Source organism: Dipodomys spectabilis, unplaced genomic scaffold, assembly GCF_019054845.1.
Source record: "Dipodomys spectabilis isolate Male_0828 unplaced genomic scaffold, ASM1905484v1 ptg000059l, whole genome shotgun sequence".
Lineage (NCBI taxonomy): Eukaryota > Metazoa > Chordata > Mammalia > Rodentia > Heteromyidae > Dipodomys > Dipodomys spectabilis.
The window spans coordinates 200,305-220,036 of record NW_024870736.1 but is presented as its reverse complement, the minus strand read 5'-3'; the positions used below and the strand labels follow the sequence as shown (position 1 = coordinate 220,036).

Below are 19,732 nucleotides of genomic sequence, written 5' to 3'. Positions count from 1 at the left end.
CTTAACAAGATTCTAGCTAACAGAATCCAGAAACACATAAAAAAAATAATACACTATGATCAGGTAGGCTTCATCCCAGAGACACAGGGATGGTTTAACATACGTAAGTCAATAAATGTAATCCAGCATATCAACAGAGCCAAGGTCAAGAATCACATGATTATCGCCACAGATGCAGAAAAGGCCTTTGATAAAATTCAACATTCATTCATGCTAAAAGCTCTGGAGAAAATAGGAATAGAAGGAACATTTCTAAAAACAATAAAAGCCATTTATGACAGACCAATAGCCAATATTATACTTAATGGGGAAAAGCTACAACCAATCCTCCTAAAAACAGGAACAAGGCAAGGATGTCCACTGTCTCCACTCCTCTTCAACATAGTCCTAGAACCCTTAGCCAGGGCAATAAGGCAAGAAAAAGACATTAAAGGGATCCGCATAGGGAAAGAAGAAGTGAAACTATCCCTTTTTGCAGACGACATGATACTATACCTCCACGATCCCAAAAACTCCATCCCCAAACTTTTAGAAATCATAAGTCACTTCGGCAAAATAGCAGGATACAAAATAAACCCACAAAAATCAGTTGCCTTCCTATACACTGATAACGCACAGGAAGAGAGGGAAATAAAGGGAGCAACCCCATTCACAATAACCTCCCAAAAAATAAAATATTTAGGAATTAACCTAACCAAAGATGTAAAAGAACTATTTAATGAGAACTATAAAAAGTTAAAGAAAGAAATTGCAGAAGACACTAGGAAATGGAAAGACCTCCCATGCTCCTGGATAGGCCGACTTAATATAGTAAAGATGGTGATACTTCCAAAACTAATATACAAATTCAATGCAATTCCTATTAAAATCCCAATGACGTACATCACTGAAATACAGAAAACAGTCCAAAAATTTATATGGAACAACAAAAGACCTAGAATAGCCAAAACAATTCTAGGGGATAAAGACAATATGGGAGGGCTATCCATGCCGAACTTCAAACTCTACTACAGAGCTATAATCACAAAGACAGCATGGTACTGGCACAAAAACAGACCCGAAGACCAATGGAACAGAATAGAAGATCCAGATATAAATCCACAGGCCTACAGCCAGCTGATATTCGACAAAGGATCCAAAGACATACAATGGAAGAAACACAGCCTCTTCAACCGCTGGTGCTGGGAAAACTGGGCAGCCACATGCAGAAAACTAAAAGTGGACCCCAGCCTATCACCATGCACCAACATCAACTCAAAATGGATTAAAGACCTTAACATTAAACCTGAATCTCTGAAACTACTGCAGGACAGAGTAGGAGAGACACTTGAACTAATAGGCACAGGAAGGAACTTCCTGAACAGAGTCCCAGGGTCACAACAAGTTGGAGAGAGACTCGACAAATGGGACTACCTTAAAATAAAAAGCTTCTGCACAGCTAAATCTATCGCAACTAAGCTAGAAAGACAACCAACTAATTGGGAAAAAATATTTACCAGCAATATATCAGACAAGGGGTTAACATCCTGTATATACAGGGAACTCAAGAAACTAATCCCTCCCAAACCTAACAAACCAATTACTAAATGGGCAAGGGAACTAAAGAGGGACTTCTCAAATGAAGAAATAAAAATGGCAAAGAAACACATGAGGAAATGTTCATCATCCCTGGTGGTGAAGGAAATGCAAATAAAGACAACCCTGAGATACCACCTTACCCCAGTCAGAATGTCCCACATCCACAAATCAGCCAACGACAAATGCTGGAGGGGATGTGGAGAAAGAGGAACCCTATTACACTGCTGGTGGGAATGTACACTTATACAACCACTTTGGAAAGCAGTCTGGAGGGTCCTTAGAAAGCTAAAGATTGACCTCCCTTACGACCCAGTCATACCACTTCTAGGCATCTACCCTGAACAACAGGAACCAATATACAAGGACACGTGCACCTCCATGTTTATTGCAGCACTGTTCGCAATAGCTAGGATATGGAAACAACCTAGGTGCCCCACCACAGATGAATGGATCCAAAAATTGTGGTATCTATACACAATGGAATATTATGCAGCCATTAGAAATGACAAAATAATGGCATTTGCAGGGAAATGGATGGAGCTAGAAGGAATCATGTTGAGCGAGGTAAGCCAAGAACGAAGAGACAAACGGTACATGGTCTCCCTCATAAGTGGATGCTAAATCCAAAAGGTTAGGTGATACGACAAAACTAACAGGACTTAAGAAACAAAGAACTCCCGGTCATCTGGTTGAACCACTACTAAATATCCTCATGCTGCTGATCACAAATATGGTATATAACATGTGAACACTGTTATATATTACAGACTGTGGTAGACAATTTGCTCCAGGGAAGTTAGAATGAACTTGTGACTTTGAAATTATGTAATCATTTAATCACAATCAAAAAAAAAAAAAAAAAAAAAAGAACCTCGGGGAAGGGAGGGAGGGAGGGGATGGTAGGGGGAAAACAATGGAGGGGGTAACAATGTTCAAGAGGAAGTGTACTCATAACCTCACTCATGTAACTGTAACCCTCTGTATAGTAGCTTTACAATAAAAAAAAAAATAAAAAAATAAAAGCTATTAACTGACAATATGATGCTGACTTTATTTCACTGTGGAAAAGTTTGTGCTTCAAGGTAAGAAACCACAAATTTTTCCACAGTGAAATAAAGTCAGCATCACAAACCTTTTTTTTAAATTGACAATATGAAAGTCTATCTTAGTATGTATGTAAAAAATATTGTATCACCTCTTCCCCAACCTCCCTTGAGCTCTCCTCTTCCTTTTTCTCTGCACTACTGTGATTTGAGATGAGGGCCTCACACAAATAGGTGCTGCTCTACCAATGTAGAATGTCCCAGTTCTTTTACTCCTCTTTTCAACAAATGCTGTCATGCTTAAAGTAAACACCGCTGGCTCACACCTGTAATCCTAGCTACTTAGGAGGCTGAGATCTGAGGATTGCAGTTCAAAGCCAACCCAGGCCAGAATGTCTGTGATACTCCTATCTTTAATTAACTACCAGAAAACTGGAAGTGGCGCTGTGGCTAAAGTGGTAGAGCACTTGCCTTGAGCTAAAGAGCTCAGTGACAGTGCGTAGGCCCAGAGTTCAAGCCCCACGACCAACAAAAATAAGAATAAAAATAAAAAAACCGAGAATATAAAAACTTCTGAATGGAAGTTTTTCTTAAATTTTATGCAGCTTAAGAAGATCTACTTCCTAGCCAATTAGACTTAGAGACATCACATACTTAATGCCTTAAAATGCAGCCGTTCATGTACAGATGAAGGATGCTTTCTACTTACTGACAACCTAGATCCTCAGTTAAACATTTTCTTTGTAAGTATTATATAAAGTAAGTAGTATTTAAAAGAGGTGGATTTTTGTGGAAAATACTTGTAAACTCAGAGCCTGATGTTTGCTAGGCAGGTGCCATTGTGGCATACTTCTAGAATATACTTGCATATTTCATACTTGTTGTTTGACCCAGGCAATCTAATGGTGATGGAATGCATATAGAGTCCTTTGGTCCTTATTCCTGAACTGGAAAGTGAGGAAAAAAGTAGAATTATTAAGAAAAGTCATTTTCTGGGGAGTCTAGGATAATGTGTCAATGGAACATTAAAAAAAGGGGAATATTATGGCTTTAAAACATGACCACAAATTTTGTGATAAAATTTTTCATTGAAAGAGGGTGGTATATGGTTCAACTCATTCAATCTCAGCTTATTTTTTCTCTCAGATATTCTGCAGCTTTGCTCGCTCATTTTTTGAAAAGAGCCAAATCATTTAAGATAAATTATCATGCTAAAAAACAAAGTATTAATAATTACAAGTTAATATTACCAAAACCTGTGTAACAGATGAAAGATATGAGATGTAAAGCGGAAGAAGATATAAGCATCTTTGAATTCTTTGCCTAAGATTGGTCCTGTCTATCTTCCCACACATTCTTTTCTCTCCTTCTTCTCTGGCAGTTATTTAGAATACATGTTCTGCTCCCATACAGCTCTAGGAACATGACCTATTAGTTATTTTCTAATCTTTATTATAACTTCAGCGATTACTTCTAGAGTGGTTCTTTTGTCTTTGTCAACATACATTATAAAGAAAAAGGAAACAACTCCCACATGGCCCCAATCTACCCATTCCCCAAATTCTCAAACACTTGCTCTTCTTCCTCTGCTCTTCCCTACCAACCTATTCCTTCATCTTTGGTACCTCTGTGTCCTGACCATTCTGTATGCCTGTATGGCTTCTTCTCTCTGATTATTCCCCTCTAGGTAGCTGAGCTCAATTTCATCTTTCATCAGATAATTGGGCAGCCTCTGAGTTTAGGGTGCACATTTTCAAATGCTTGGTATATACCCAGAAAGTGTCTGACTTCATGAAAACTTCTACTTCCTTTACATAGATCTCTTTTGTTAACTGCACTTCCTGAACCAAGTGACAAGTACACGCACACCAAGTCACACTGATATAACAAGTCAACTTTGCCCTTAATGAGGTAGCTCAGGCTGGTGACCAAAGCTATGTTCAACAATTGGGTAGCAACACCTCCAGGTCCTGTTATTAGGCATTATTAAACCTAGACAGGTATAATTAATGTGACATTTCTGAGACCCCTAAGACATTGTATAGTAATAATGAGGACTGAAATTAAACCAATGATGCTAATGGTTTGCATAGGTTTAAGGTTTTCTATATTTTAGCTATTATTTAAGGTGTTTGAAGAATTAAAAAGCAGCAGCTACATTAGATTAACAACTGCTTTTTAAATTGGCTTTGAATCAATGCTTAAGTGTTTACCAAAGATCCATCTTACAGTTTCATTTATTGGGTATGTAAGACTAATAAGCTGATCATTAAATTGAGACTATAATTATCCATGGTCATAAGTCCTTTGTATATTAAAAAAATCAGTATTTGGGGCTGGGAAGGTGGCTCAGTGGTAGAGCACTTGCCTTGCATGCTCAAGGCCCTGGGTTCGATTCCTCAGCACCACATAAGCAAAAAGAAAAAAGCCGGAAGTGGCGCTGTGGCTCAAGTGGTAGAGCGCTAGCCTTGAGCTGAAGAGCTGAGGGACAGCGCCCAGGCCCAGAGTTCAGGCCCATGACCAGACCAAAAAAAAAAAAATCAGTATTTATGTATATATATGTATATAGCTCTTTTTGTCTTAAAAGTAGCTTAAGACCTTGGCTTTTATTTTATTTTGTATGTTTTTTTATTGTAAAAATACTGTACAGAGGGGTTACAGTACATGAGCAAGTTAATGAGTACATTTCCTATTGAGCATTGTTGGCTCCTTTGTTCTTCCCCTACCATCCCTAAGGTAGTTCTGATATATTATCCTTTTGCAGAACCACTGTTGAGATTCATCTTTTAATCAGTATAGAGTATAACAACTAGTGTGCCTGTGCACAGTATTTCAATTATCAGTCATGTATCATTTTGCTTGGTATCAGAGAATCTTCTATACTCTCTAGATGAAATGTTATCAGTTTTCAAGAAGGCTACAATCTGAGTGTGAGGAATATTTTATGTTGCAGAGTTTTTTTTTTTTTCTGTAGCTGTTTTTAGTCCGTACATATGATTTGCTTTTTACAACCCAGTATTTACTAAAAACAGTGATAGAACCTAAGTATTAAATTTTAAATGAGTCTATATGGTACACCTATTATTTAATTATTAAAGGCATCTATTCCCTTCTAACTCGACACCCTTCCATTATCTCCCCCCTCCTCCAGATTTAGGCTCTATGCGGAGAAAATGATCTATAGCCCATGTGCCTTTATTTAGAAAAGCATGCAGGGACTGGGTCTCTAGGTGGCTAAACCAAAGACTGTAGGTAAGTGGTTGCAGGAAGAAAGAAAATCTACATGTTGCATTATAATTTATAAATTTTCCTCCTTGCACAGTCTACCTCTGCATGCCACTCTCCATTTGGGGAGATGATCTTAAACACTTAAATGGGCAATCCTGCAGCTTGGAAAGATGTGTATTTTTTCCCCCAATTTGGCCAGTGAAAATGGAGTACCTAGTATCTGGTAACACAATAAACAATAGTTATTAATTATTATATTCAACAACTATTCAGTGAAGAAAAGATTCAGCAATGTAGTAAGTCTAGGATAAGAGTTGGATAAATTCACTGTTGAGTGATTCTGTATTATCTACACAATTGTTCATTTGGAGATTCCATCAGAACTCACTTCTCTACTCCTACAGCCTTCCACCTAGCCCCTTCACATTCATGAAATTGAGTGCTGGTACATAGGAAGAAGTAATGTCTCATTTATTTTTGGCTGTAAGAATACGAATAAAATCAGAGGAAAAAAGTCTGACAAGCAAATAAGGGACTCTAGTCCTTAAAGCTCTGAGGTTTATTTTTTATTTTTATTTATTTATTTTTGTCATGGGGCCTGAACTCTGGGCTTGGGCACTGTCCCTGAGCTTCTCAGCTCAAGGCTAGTGCTCTACCACTTGGGGCCCAGTACCACTTCCGGCTTTTTCTGCTTATGTGGTGCTGAGGAATCGAACCCAGGGCTTCATGCATGCAAGGCAAGCACTCTACCTCTGAGCCACCTTCCTAGCCCTCTGCTTGAGTTTTTAAGAAAAAAAGACCTGTTGGAGATACACTGTATAACATGGTAACTATTGCTAAAAATAATGTATTATATAATGTGGAGAGTATCAACATCTCAAATATTCTTATCACAAGAAATAAGGATATGAATGGATGGATATGGTAATGAGATTGAATATATCATTTTATAACATATGCCTTTCAAAGTATATGACCTATACTAAGTGTATAAATTTTATATATCTATTAAAAACAAAATCTCAAGAGTGTAGTGATATACACTTATAATCCCAGGACTCAGGAGACAGACAGGAGGACTGCAAGTTTAAAGCCAGTTTGGGTTACATATGTATAGAGAAACTTCGCCTCAATAAAAAGCGTATTTTTTTTGTATTTTGTATTTTTTTTGTATTTTTATTCTTTATGCTTCAAAGCTTTTATGTAAGGAACTAAAAGGTAACATAGTTTATTTTCTTATCTTTACACTTGCTTTGAAGACAAATGATCTTTCATATATTCTTGCTTTTGTGGTGCTAGAAATAAAATGTAGAACCTTGAACATGCTAGGAAAGCACTAAGCTACACGACATCATATATGTTCCTCAAGAAATGATTCTATAACGTCTGCATTATTGGTATTATAATGAGGAATAAATTCTAGAAATCAAAAGTAAGGTCATCTAAAGGTCATGTACCTTTACAATAAAGGAGTTCAAAATTATACTTCCTTCGTGAAAAGAACTATTCTTTTAAAAGAAAAACAGGTTTTTTTTTTTTTTTTTTTTTCTCTTCCCTCCTTGGAAGGTAACAGATACTAAACCTGGTGTTAGAATGGGACAAATTGCAATGTACATCTGTAAAGTTTGACTTTGTTTCATGGCGATCCTGTTAAAACCATACAAAAACAAGCATTTGCTTACATTTTATACAGATCAATCTTAGTTCAAAAAGCTAAAATAAAATATCTGGAGTTTAGAAAACAGATCTTGTTCTCTGAAGAAAACAAATACTCAGGATATAAATAGCTTCTAAGTGAATGTTTTTGGACAAAGGACAAGACATTCACTCATTTACCAGAAAAACCTTGTAGAAGAGATTATTGTTCATCAGGCCTTAGTTGGGTTCCAGTGCTGAGAAATAGTCCCCAATTTTAAGTCCCTTCTATAAGGTATCAAATGAATAGGATTTATGAAAACATCAGTACAAAAACATAAGGAGCTGTGGAAGTTTCAAAGAACAAATGCATCCTCTTGTCACACCTCCAATTATGCCCCTAAGTCACACCAAGATTAGGATTGTGTGCAAGGTCCTGTGGGGTCTCAGTCTCTTGCTCATCCTGATCTTGAAAGTCTTGGCTTTTTGTTTCTCATGCGCTAGACTTCAGGTGGCAAATGCCCTCTCTCTTCCCTGTACAGCACGTTGCCTGCCCTCTGTACATAGTGGCTTCATTGCAATCATCTCCTACATATCCTGTTGGAGGACCAAGTCTGTATTCTCTCACACCCCTTTGAAGGGTGAAGGTCTGTCACAAAGATAAATATTGGTGATGTGTGCCTGTCATCCTAGCTACTCAGGAGGCTGAGATCCGATGATTATGGTTTGAAGCCAGTCAGGGCAGGAGAGCCTGTGAGACTCTCATCTCCAATTAAACATCAGAAAAAACCACCAAAAAAAACCTAAGTTGACCTGTAGCTCAAGTGGCAGAGTGCTAGTCTTGAGCACAAAGACTCAGGGTCAGTGCCTGGGCCTTGAGTTCAAGCCCCAGGACAGACAGACAGACAGACAGACAGACAGACAGACAGACAGACAGACAGAGATACACACAGGAATGAGAGAAGCTGTGATCAGTGGTACAGATAGAAAGCTATGAAAGCCAGTGAGATGACACAGTGGACGCAAATAACACAAATATTCCAAATGGTTACAAAGGAAAATTAAAAAAATACCCCATACTTTGTCTTTTTGGTAGTATATATACCGACAAATATTGGGCAGGGATGGACTTTGGATTCAAATTGCTCTGGGTTGAAATGGAAAGGGAATATAAACAGTACCCACTTTATCATAGATGAGTGATAGTAAAAGCACTATATAATACCTGCCACAGGGTAAAAGCTAGTCCAACTTACCAAATGCCCCCTAGACAGAGAGACTCACATGGAAGCTGGGAGGCAGTAAAGTGGCTTTCTCTATCTGCTCAGTGGCAGAGCTGAGATCTACGTTAGTCTAGTTTCCAAATCTGTGTTCTGAAACAGCACACAAAAGTAAGAAGTCACAACTAGACAGACTTGAAAGCTGTCATTGCAGGTAACAGTTGAGTCATGGTGGTAGATGTGACCATTAGGAAAGAGATGGACCAATGATAGATATATGGAACACTTCTTAAGTTTAGAAAGACCTAGAGGGCCAGCAAAGGAGATGAGGACAAAAATGTCAGGAGGGAGAATGGGAATGAGAAGCAGCTGAGAGGTATGACTGAGAGTGCTTGGCACTCAGGTTCCTGCTTTAGTGTGGCAGCAGGGGGGTACAGTTTGGATGATAGCAAGTTATGGTGACTATAAATGATACTACAAAAATTGGTGGAAGAGCTGGGCTGCATATGGAAACAAAGAGGCTGGAAGGCTACTTCTGGATTAGGGAGACAGACTGGAGAGAGGGAGAGTGGAGGCTTAGGAGATAATTAAGGAAGGGGGATTAGCAGTCTACAGAAGAGGAAAGCATGATATCCAACAGCAAGGAAAAACCAGTAGATTGGAAAAAGAAAGGGATGTTTCTTTTCTGCAGAAAAATGAAGAAGATTGGGGGCTTTGTGGTTTGAGGTTTTGGCATACTTATGAGCAAAATGTGTACTTATTCTCTAAATGGTACTGGGACAAGTGGTTATCATTTAGAAGAAAGTTAGGTTGAAAATATATTTATAATCCGGGTGCTGGTGGCTCACATCTGTAATCCTAGCTACTCAGGAGGCTGAGATCTGAGGATCCGGTTCAAAGCTAGCCTGGGCAGGAAAGTCCGTGAGACTCTTATCTCCAATAAACCACTAGAAAACTGAAAGTGGCGCTGTGGCTCAAGCGGTAGAGAGCTCGTCTTGAGCTGAAGAGTGCAGGGACAGCACTCAAGCCTAGAGTTCAAGCCCCACGACCAACCAAAAAAAAAAAAAAGAAAAAGAAAATATACTTATATCAAAATAAACTCTAAGTGCTTCAAAAATTAAACATTAAAAAAAAAAACCTATAAAACTACCAGAAGAAAATTTGGAGAATTTTTATAATCTTGGAGTGGGAATTCAGCATGACACAAAATTCAAAGGCAAAGTATTACTGCACAAAAATTAAAATTTCTAGGAATGTTCAAGTAACCATTATTTTACTTAAGAATGGCTCCAAAGTGCAAAGGTAGAGATGCTTGTTCCTTCACATAGAAGATCTCTAGAGTATTACGATTGCATTTAGATATGTAAAGAGCTTCTCTTACTTGAATATGCATAGAGTTCTGTGTTCTACACTCAAATAAAAACAAATTGAACAAAAAAACCTTTCATACTTACTGAGTGATTTTTTTTTTTACATAGTTTTCCAGAAATTTTCTGTGAATTTACGGAAAGTGTGCACATGCTGGATTCGAACTTAGTACCTGCTGATTTCGCTCATTGGCTAGCACTCTACCAACTTAGCCATGCCCCCATGTACTATTTTTTTGTTTGACACAGATGAGGTTGTACCATGAATTCACTAGCCATACACCCATACTGACCTTATCCACAGAGGATATTTCCTAACCACCAGTGGATGCCTAATAACATGGGATACATACATACCTAGAGATTAACATCTGCCTACAATAGATTTTAACAGCCTCAGCATATGAATTTTTTTTTTAAATTGAGAACCTTCTCCTTTTCAAATAAAGAAAGCACATATCTAAATTGCCATCATACTCTAGAGATCTTTTAGTTAAAGGAACAAGCATCCTTCCCTCTTGTACTTTGGAGCCATTCTTAAGTAAAGTAAGGGTTACTTGAACATTTTTATAGATTTTAATTTTTGTGTAGTTACACTTTACCTTTGAATTTTGTGTGTCATTTTAAATTCCCACTCCAAGATTATAAAAATTCTCTAAATGAATATAAATTTCAGAGAGACCAAGTTATTCAACTTGTAAATCAAAGGGAAAATAATTGGAGATAAATTGGTTGTGATTGTTTCTTTTAATTTTAAATAATGATGGTCATAACAATTGTAATTAAATACTGGTTAAGTTTGTGCTGGCTTTTACTTATTGAATGACCACAGGTAAATTAATGTTTTTAAACTTCAGTCTTCTCATCTCATAATACTAACTGAAAGATAAAATAAGACAATGCATGCAAATTACTTCCCGTACAGCCCTGTACATAGTACACTGTTGAATGAACATGACCTATTACCACTATTAATAAAATTAATGAAATTCCTTTGTCTTGCTGCTTTCCAGGACTGATATAATAGTGTTTGGATTGTAAAGCACTATTATTCTGTTTCAACTTCATAACTGTCCCCATTTAGAAATTAAGTGGTTAGCCTAAGGTCATAGTCCTAAAATTTGACTTTCTACTCCTCCAGTTTGGCTGTTTAAAGACCAATAAATCTACTTAGCCCCTCATTCTGACATTCATTTGAGTTGATTACAAAATCCTAAGCTTTAGGGAGCATGAAGCTCACAGCACAGCAAAAACCTACTTATGACTAAATTTTGTTGATGATAATGGCTTTCTTTAAAAGACTTAAAAATCGCCTGAAATGTTACTGCTGATAGTATAGAGAACTAGAAAAAATATCAGAAAACACAATAAATCAAGTATTAACACATACTTCATCTAACAACTGGTATCTAAACTGGAATTTGTTGGACTACCCCTACTGTTTCCAATATATCTTTATTTAACAAAAGGTGAACTGATTCAAAGTTTATTTTATAGGTCTAGCAAAGTAGACCAATACTAGTGTCTCCACTTAATAGAACAAAGAAAAGTTATGTAACCTTTTGTTTTGTTTTGTCGGTCATGTGGCTTGAACTCTGGGCCAGGGTGCTGTCCCTCAGCTCTTCACCTGAAGGTGAGTGCTCTACCACTTGAGCCACAGTGCCACTTCTGGTATTCTGATGGTTAATTGGAGATAAGAGACTCACGTGGCAAGAGCTGGTAGCTTATACCTATAATCCTAGCTACTCAGGAGGCTGAGATCTGAGGATCTCCTGGTTCAAAGCTAGCCCACGCAAGAAAGCCCATGAGACCCAGAGTTCAAGTCCCACAACTGACCAAAAAAAAAAAAAAAAAAGAAGGTCTCAGGGACTTTCTTGCTTGGGCTGGCTTTGAACCTCAATCCATAGATCTCAGCCTCCTGAGTAACTAGGATTACAAGTGTGAGGCACTGGCACCTGTCTTTTTTTTTTTTTTTTTTAAATTTTGTGTTCCTGGAACTTGAACTCCGGGCCTGGGTGCTGTCCTGAGCTCTTCAGCTCAAGGTGAGTGCTCTACCACTTGAGCCAAAGTGCCATTTCCTTATGTAACTTTTTAAAGCATCGTTAGTGACTTAATGACACAAGCATATCTGAGCTTACCACCTTATGCTTTCTAATTTGTCTCAAAAGTCACACAAAGAGATTGCTTCTTCCTTGCTTTAATTTTTTTCATAGGATTTTCCTGGAATCAGTTCCAAGTTTACTTTGGCATAATGAAGTATTACAGTAAGCACACAGAGTTACTTTTACTGGTGCCTCAGTAAATTTGTTAATAGACTCAAAGCAATTCATTTCTTTGAAGCTTTAAAATTTTTTATTCTTTAAAAGTTAGCTCAAAGTGAAAAGCCTGAACATAGTTTTTTGTTTTGTTTTTTTTTTTTTTAAAGCCAGGACTTCTAAAAGTCCTGTTTCTATATTGATGTATTTTAGCACAATGTAACTACACTTGAGGGACAAAGCCCATAGAATAAAGTTCATTTAGTATTCAGGAGTAGTATTGTACCTGTTTTCAAGTTTCTTAATGAGGAACCAATTGGATATTATTGCTCCAGTAGGTTTTGACACTGAAAATTTAATTAAATGGGACTTAATTAAAATTAGCTCTCTAATATACATGCAATACATAACATGATTTTCATGTGACTCAAAACATTTGAATCCAGAAACCATTTAAACAGTTTGTCTTCCACTAACATCCTTAAAGGTATTTTAGATAATAAACTCTTTCCTGGGACACAAGTCAGTTAAGAAATATTTGTGTGTGTGGGAGGGTAGTTGTGTAGCTGGAAGGGAAGGGATGGTAGGGGGAAAACAAAGGAGGAGGCAACAATGCTCAACAGGAAATGTACTCATTACCTTGCTCATGTAACTGTAACCTCTCTGCATAGCATTTTTACAACAAAAAAGTACAAAAAAGGAAGTATTTGTGTCATATTTCAGTTTTCCTGAAATGAGCAATTGGAGGAACAGGAGACTATAAGTTAAAATGGCCATGTTTAATAGAGGAATGGAAGGATTGCTCCATTGAGGTCCTGAGAATCCACTAACAATGTTCCATCACCAGTTGATAAAAATGGTCAACATGTGTTTCAGACATTCCAGTTCTCACTGTATTTCTAGGTTAGAATCCCAACGGGGACTTGTCAATGTTTTGAACTGTCCAATGGAAGATTCAATAATCAGTTTTCAAAATTATACAGAAGTTAAATAAGAATAATTGATTTAGTGTAACTCTGATAAGGAAAATTTACTCCAAAGTGTGATCTCTACCTCCTTCCCTTCCCCTATGGTCCCCTTCCCTCCCCTTCCTTTCCCTTTTCTTGCCAGTCCTGGGGCTTGAAACTCAGAGCCTGGGCTCTGTCCTTGAGCCAGTCTGTGCTCAAGGCTAGTGCTCTACCACTTGAGCCACAGCACCACTTCTGGCTTTTTCAGAGTAGTTTATTGGAGTTAAAGAGTCTCATGGACTTTATTGCTTGTGTTGGCTTTGAACTGCAGTCCTCCTGAGATCTCAGCCTCCTGAGTAGCTAGGATTACTGATGTGAGACACTGATACCTGGAAATCAAAGTGTGATTTTGAAAACTGTATAACCTTACAGTTATTTGAGCTTTGGTTATAGCAAGGTAAAATTGATTATAAGAGGTGAACTGCTCACAGGATTACAAGAGACACTGAAGGAACAAATTGCAAACATAAAATATTCTTTCTCTATCCTCACAAAATGAAAATATGACAAATGTTGATTTTAAATATTTATCAACACATCACAGAAAAGTCTGTTTATTAGAATTAAATCCAGTGCCTGGAGCTATAGAATGATCTGATTCAAGGAAGTCTGAGAAAGCTTTATTTTCATTAAAAGTGGGCTTCACTGTGTTTTACAGAAGTCAACTAGTTGATATGAGAAAATAACTTTTTTGTGACACTAATGTAAGAAATGATTCAGACAATTCATTTTAATGGATCTGAAAACTACTGGCAAAGGGATTATTTATTAATTATAGATTATTAATTGTAATGAGAAATACGATGTTTGCAGTGGGACTATCTGGTCAATTCTAACAAATGACCAATTTTACTATGAACCTATAATGGTACAAATGACATTGTGGACCTAATTATGCAATGGGAAGAATGCAAACTACCTAGACTGTTTCCAGCCAGGTGTTACTGAAAGAACACATCAGAGAATGATATGACAAATTCAGAGTGGGGAACATTGTGGACTAAATATGTTAATGTCATGAAAGACAACAAAATCTTCAGGGGAATTCTACATTAAAGATTACAGAATACAATGCTTGATCTTTGAACAGATCATGGATTAAAAAAAATCCACAAAAAACAACACCAAACAAAATCAGGCTGAATGCCCCAAGTCAAGAGATGATTCAGAATGTCCTTCTCCTGGTTAAGCAGTGTTAAATAAAATCAAGAGTCTAACCACGATGGACTCAGATAACATTGTGTCTGAGCTCTAGTCCAATGAAGTCACTGTTTGACTGTAGGCAAGTTACTTACAAGCCTCCTCTCAGATATTCCTGTGAAAGTGATAGCAACATTCCCTTCTTTCTAGGGAACACTGTTCTTTTGTCTCTAGATTCTCTCCTCAAGAGAAGCCTGGCCCAGCAAATCACTCTCAGGGAAGATGTATTTTTACTAATCTGGATGGTGACACTGAACTTTATGGGAATATATTGTCCTGGCTTTGAAAATAGCTTTCTTCTATTTCCATTGGAATAATTTGGCTCTTTAACTTAAATTTTATATGATGACACTGACTCAGCTCTATGTCTCTTGTGCAGTTCCTCTATTCTCAGAAGAAAAAAAAAATCTCATAAAATCAATTTACAATATATCAACAAAACTGGCAGGAATCTTAGGTCCTAATGTCTGAAATTATCTGTGGCTATGATTTATTATACAAGTTTCACTGTTATAACCTGGCAATTAGGAGGTATTGATAAATGTAAACATATTATTGATGTCAATTAAAAAAAAAAGCACAAGACTGATGAGTGCTCCAATGTGTTCTGACACAAGCAGTTAGATAGTAATGCCCATCAATACACATTGAGCTACTACAAACAGAAGAAATTAGGCTGCCAGGAAACAAAGGGTACTTTCACATTAGATATGAGATTATTTAAACAGATAAGCAAGTGTTTAACAGGAATTTCTTTTCTTTTTTTTAATTTTAATTTTTATTTTTTGTGAACATACTGTACAGAGGGATTACAATTACATGGGCAAGATAATGAGTACATTTCTTAACAGCACTAATAGGCTATAGAAAAACACAGCTCATTGGAGATTCATAGAAAGGTAGGCAAGGAAAGTATTTAAGAAGGATCAAAGAACATGATACATTGACTTAGTTAATGGGTAGGCCAAGGGCTGGGGCTAGTGCTTTCTGATTATTAAGTGATGACCATCCACCACTCCAGAACATAAAGAAAAAGGGTTTTCAGAATAACTTACTAGGACATATTTTAATATTTGTAGGTGCTCTGTGTTTTGGAAAACCTAAACAGTGTTAAATTTATTTTCACATAAATAACATCATCAAAGTTCATTATCTATGTGTAGGGGAAAGGGTACAGGTCTAAGTTATTGAGAAAATAGAATTTGTTCAAAAAAGGAATTAAAACCAGGTGTGGTGGTACATATCTATAACCCCAGCTACTAGGAAGGCAAAAGCAGGAGGATCGAAAGTTTAAAGACATCTGAAGTGGTAAGCAAGATCCCATTTCTAAATAAAAACAAAAGGGCCACGGACATAGCTCAAGTGGCAGAGAACTTGCCCCAGCAAGTGCGAGACCCTGGGACAGGGGGGTGGGGGGAAGGGGAAGGGGAGAAGGGAGGAGGGAGAAAGAGAGATATATAATAATTCAGCTTTGGTCAAGATGAATTTCAAGTGTGAATATCTCTTAGGCATACAGGCCAACATTTTGAGTGAAAAAAACTGAAACTGAAATTTCAGAAAGGAGATATGGTACAAGACATCAGAGTTATATTAGAAGCCTTATATGCTGCTGCAAATAATACAGTGTTGGTAGAGTCATTTTGGGAAACAGACTGGCAGTCTCTCAAAAAGTAAAAACATAGAGTTTTACATGACCTGATAATTCTATTTCTAGGTATATACCCAAGAGAAATAAAACTGTTTCCAGAAAACTATACAGAAACTTGTACATAAATGTACACAACAGCAGCATTTGTAAGAGCAAAGGAGTAGAAACAAGTCAGATGTTTACCAACCGAGTTTATCAACTGAATGTGAATTATATTTCAATAAAAACTGTTAAAAGTATTCAAATAAGTTGTGAAAAACATACTCCTGAGAAATTAACATAGCAGTGTTTTTTTCATTACCGGACTGAAATTATCATAGAGATTTTCATCAGTGAACTAGATATTCAGTAGTCTTAAAGTTAAGAAAAATCAGAGCATGAAATTTCTAGGCAGTTTCCTTAGAAAAAGCTTGCCAAACACTGGTTTGGCCAATCCATTCTAACTTAAGCCCTGAACATATAGTTCCTTCAGGTGTTCGAACATTTGGCTCAGTGCATTTGTGCTTGTCCCAGGTTTGGCTCCCCAAAGGCACTGTTCCCAAGATTCCTTACTGTTCTCAAGGTAATCTTAGACTTGATTCCGAGAATAATGTGCATAGCTAACAGCTGTGGATAGTTTCAGGACAGACCACAATATAGAACATACTCATAATAATTTAAAAAAAATTTACTTTCCTGGTATATGGCTAGTAATCTATCTTCTTTTCTTCCCACATATTCCTCTGCAAGGAGAGAAAATGTATGGCTATCTTAATTTCACCTACATTTAGAAAATACTTCCTATGAAGACACAGGGCACTGGATATTCTTGTTGTTATGGTTTATGTGACAAAATTGTTCCCAGAGTAAGGATAGAAAACCTATAATTTATATCATAGCATACACAGTAGTACTAGTAAAAATATTCCCCATAGAACATTAAATAACTTCTCCATGAGATAAAGACTCCATTCTTGAGGACACATCTTTGATATCCTTTTTGACACTACATCTTGTTATTTTGCTTGCTGTTAAAAATACTGTCTGGTGCTTATTTTGGCAGCATATACACTAAAATCATAACAATACAGGGAGGAATAGCATGGCCCCTGTGAAATTGTGAAGTGTTCTATATGCTTTTTATTGAAGAAATTAAGACAAGGAATCCAGAAGTTCATTGGAAGGAATCCAATGAAAATGAAAATATAACCAATGAAAATCTTTGGGATACAGCAAAGATAGTCACAAAAAGAAAGCCTTATAGCTATGAGTGCCCACTGTAAAAAAAACCTACAAAAATCCAACAACCAGACATATCAAATACCCTAATGATGTATAAGACAAGTAAGAACTAGCCAAACCCTGCACTAGCAGATGGAAATAATAAAGATTAAGACAGAAACTAATGATATAGGTTTCTAAAAACAAATAAACTATACAAGGATCAATGAAACAAAAGCTAGTTCTTCAAAAAGCTAAGTAAGTTGACAAATGCTTAGCCAATCTGACCACAAGGAGAACGGAAATGACACAAATAAAATTAGTGATGAAAATGGGGACATGACAATAAATAAAAAGTAAAAACCAGAATATCATGAAGAAATGTAAATATATACTCAAACTGGAAAATCTAGAAGAAATAGATGTATTTCTATATAAACTCAATCTACCAAAATTAAACCAAGATAATAACCACTTCAATAGATCTATTGTAAGCAATGAGATTGAAGCAGTAATAAAGAATGTCCCAACAAAGAAAAGCCTAGGAACTAACCATGATGAAACTGGTTTCATGCCACATATGCAAAGTTTGATTCAGTGTAGGCAAATCAATAAATGTAATACAATAGGTAAACAAGATCAGGAATAGACAAGGTCTTCTGCTGCAGAAGGCCTCTGACACAGTTCAACATCCTTTTATGACAAAAAATCTGATGAAAATTGGAATAGAATGAATGTATCTGATCATATTAAAAGTTATATTTGACAAACCAATAGCCAATAGTATATTAATAAGGAAAAAATGAATCCATTTTCTCTTAAATTAGGAATGAGACAAGAATCTACTCTTTCCACTCATTCACTATATAGTACTAGAATTCCTAGCCAGAGTACTAAGGCAAGGGAGAAATAAAAGGGATCCAAATGTGAATGGAAAAAATAAATTTTCCATATTTGTACATGATACAATTCTACCACATGTTCCTAGATCTTGACAAACTGTCAGCAATATAGCAGGATACAAAATTAACACACAGACCCCCACACACAGACCCACAGACACACACACCAGTACCTTTTCTGTACACCCAACAATGAACTGGATGAGAACAAAATTGTAAGAACAATTCCATTTATAATAGCTAAAAAATACTTAAGAATAAACATAGGCCAAGGAAGTGAAAAATCTCAACAATGAAACCTATAAAACCCTGTAGAAAGAAACTGAAGACACCAGAAGATGGAAAGACTTCCTATACTCACTGATGGTCAGAAATAGTATCATAAAAAGTCATACTGACTAATCTATGAATTCAGTGATCCCAGTATAGTTATTCACAGAAATAGAAGAATTCTAAAATTTACAAAATAGCACACAAAGTCCTAAACAGCCGAAGAAATTTTGAACAATTACAAAAAGTAATGCTGGAAGTATCACAATACGAGGCCTCAAATTATACCACGGTGTGACAATAACAAAAGTAGCTTTGTACTAGCATAAATACAGACTCCAAACCTGGTGCTGGTGGCTCATGCTGGTGGCTACTCAGGAGGCTGCGATATGAGGATCATGGTTCAAAGTCAGCCCAAGTAGGAAAGGCTGTGAGATTCTTATCTCCCATTAACCACCAGAAAAACCAGAAATGGCATAGTGGCTCAAGTGGTAGATGCTCACCTTGAGCTGAAGAGTGAAGGGATAGTGCCTAGGTCCAGGGCTAAAACCCCACGACACAAAAAAAGACTCCAAGACTGGTGGAACAGATTAGAAGACCCAGAAATGAATCCATGTATCCTAGCCATACGATTTTGATGAGAGCCTAAGATATATTTTGGAAACAAGACAGTTTCTCCAAACAGTGATGGAAAACTGAATACTCAGATACAGATAAATTCAAAGTTAATCAGGAATCTTTAAGTCCTGAAATTGAAATTACTAGAGGATAGAGTAGCAAAAGTACTAGAATTACTGGTATAGACAGTAACTTCCTGAGAAGAACTCAAGTAGCTCAGCAAATATAAATGAGAACAAACAAACTAAGCAGCACTAAGTTAAAAAGCTTCTATACAACAAATGAAGAAGTCAGTAGGCTAAATAGAATACAGACTGGGATAAGGAATCAATACATCAACAAGGTAGTAAAACCAGAGGAAGTTAAAAAAAAAGTGACACTCCCAAAGAATCATTTACTCAGCTAATAAGTGGGCAAATGAACTAAAAGGACACTTCCTGAAAGAGGAGTAAAGATGGCCAAAGAATACTTGTAGAAATGCTCAATATCTGAACACAAAAAATGTGAATCAAAACAGCACTGAGATTCCATATCACTCGAATCAGAATGGCCATCATCAAG

General features: G+C 36.8%; 1 protein-coding gene and 1 pseudogene across 1 annotated transcript in view; one reads left to right on the top strand and one right to left on the bottom strand.

Moving 5' to 3' along the window:
* The window catches only part of LOC122108435 (LYR motif-containing protein 4-like), a 116,391-nt gene that overhangs the window by 53,573 nt on the left and 43,086 nt on the right, over window positions 1–19,732 (bottom strand). The gene's annotated exons all lie outside the window — the stretch shown is intronic.
* Window positions 17,208–17,299, top strand: LOC122108448 (annotated as a pseudogene).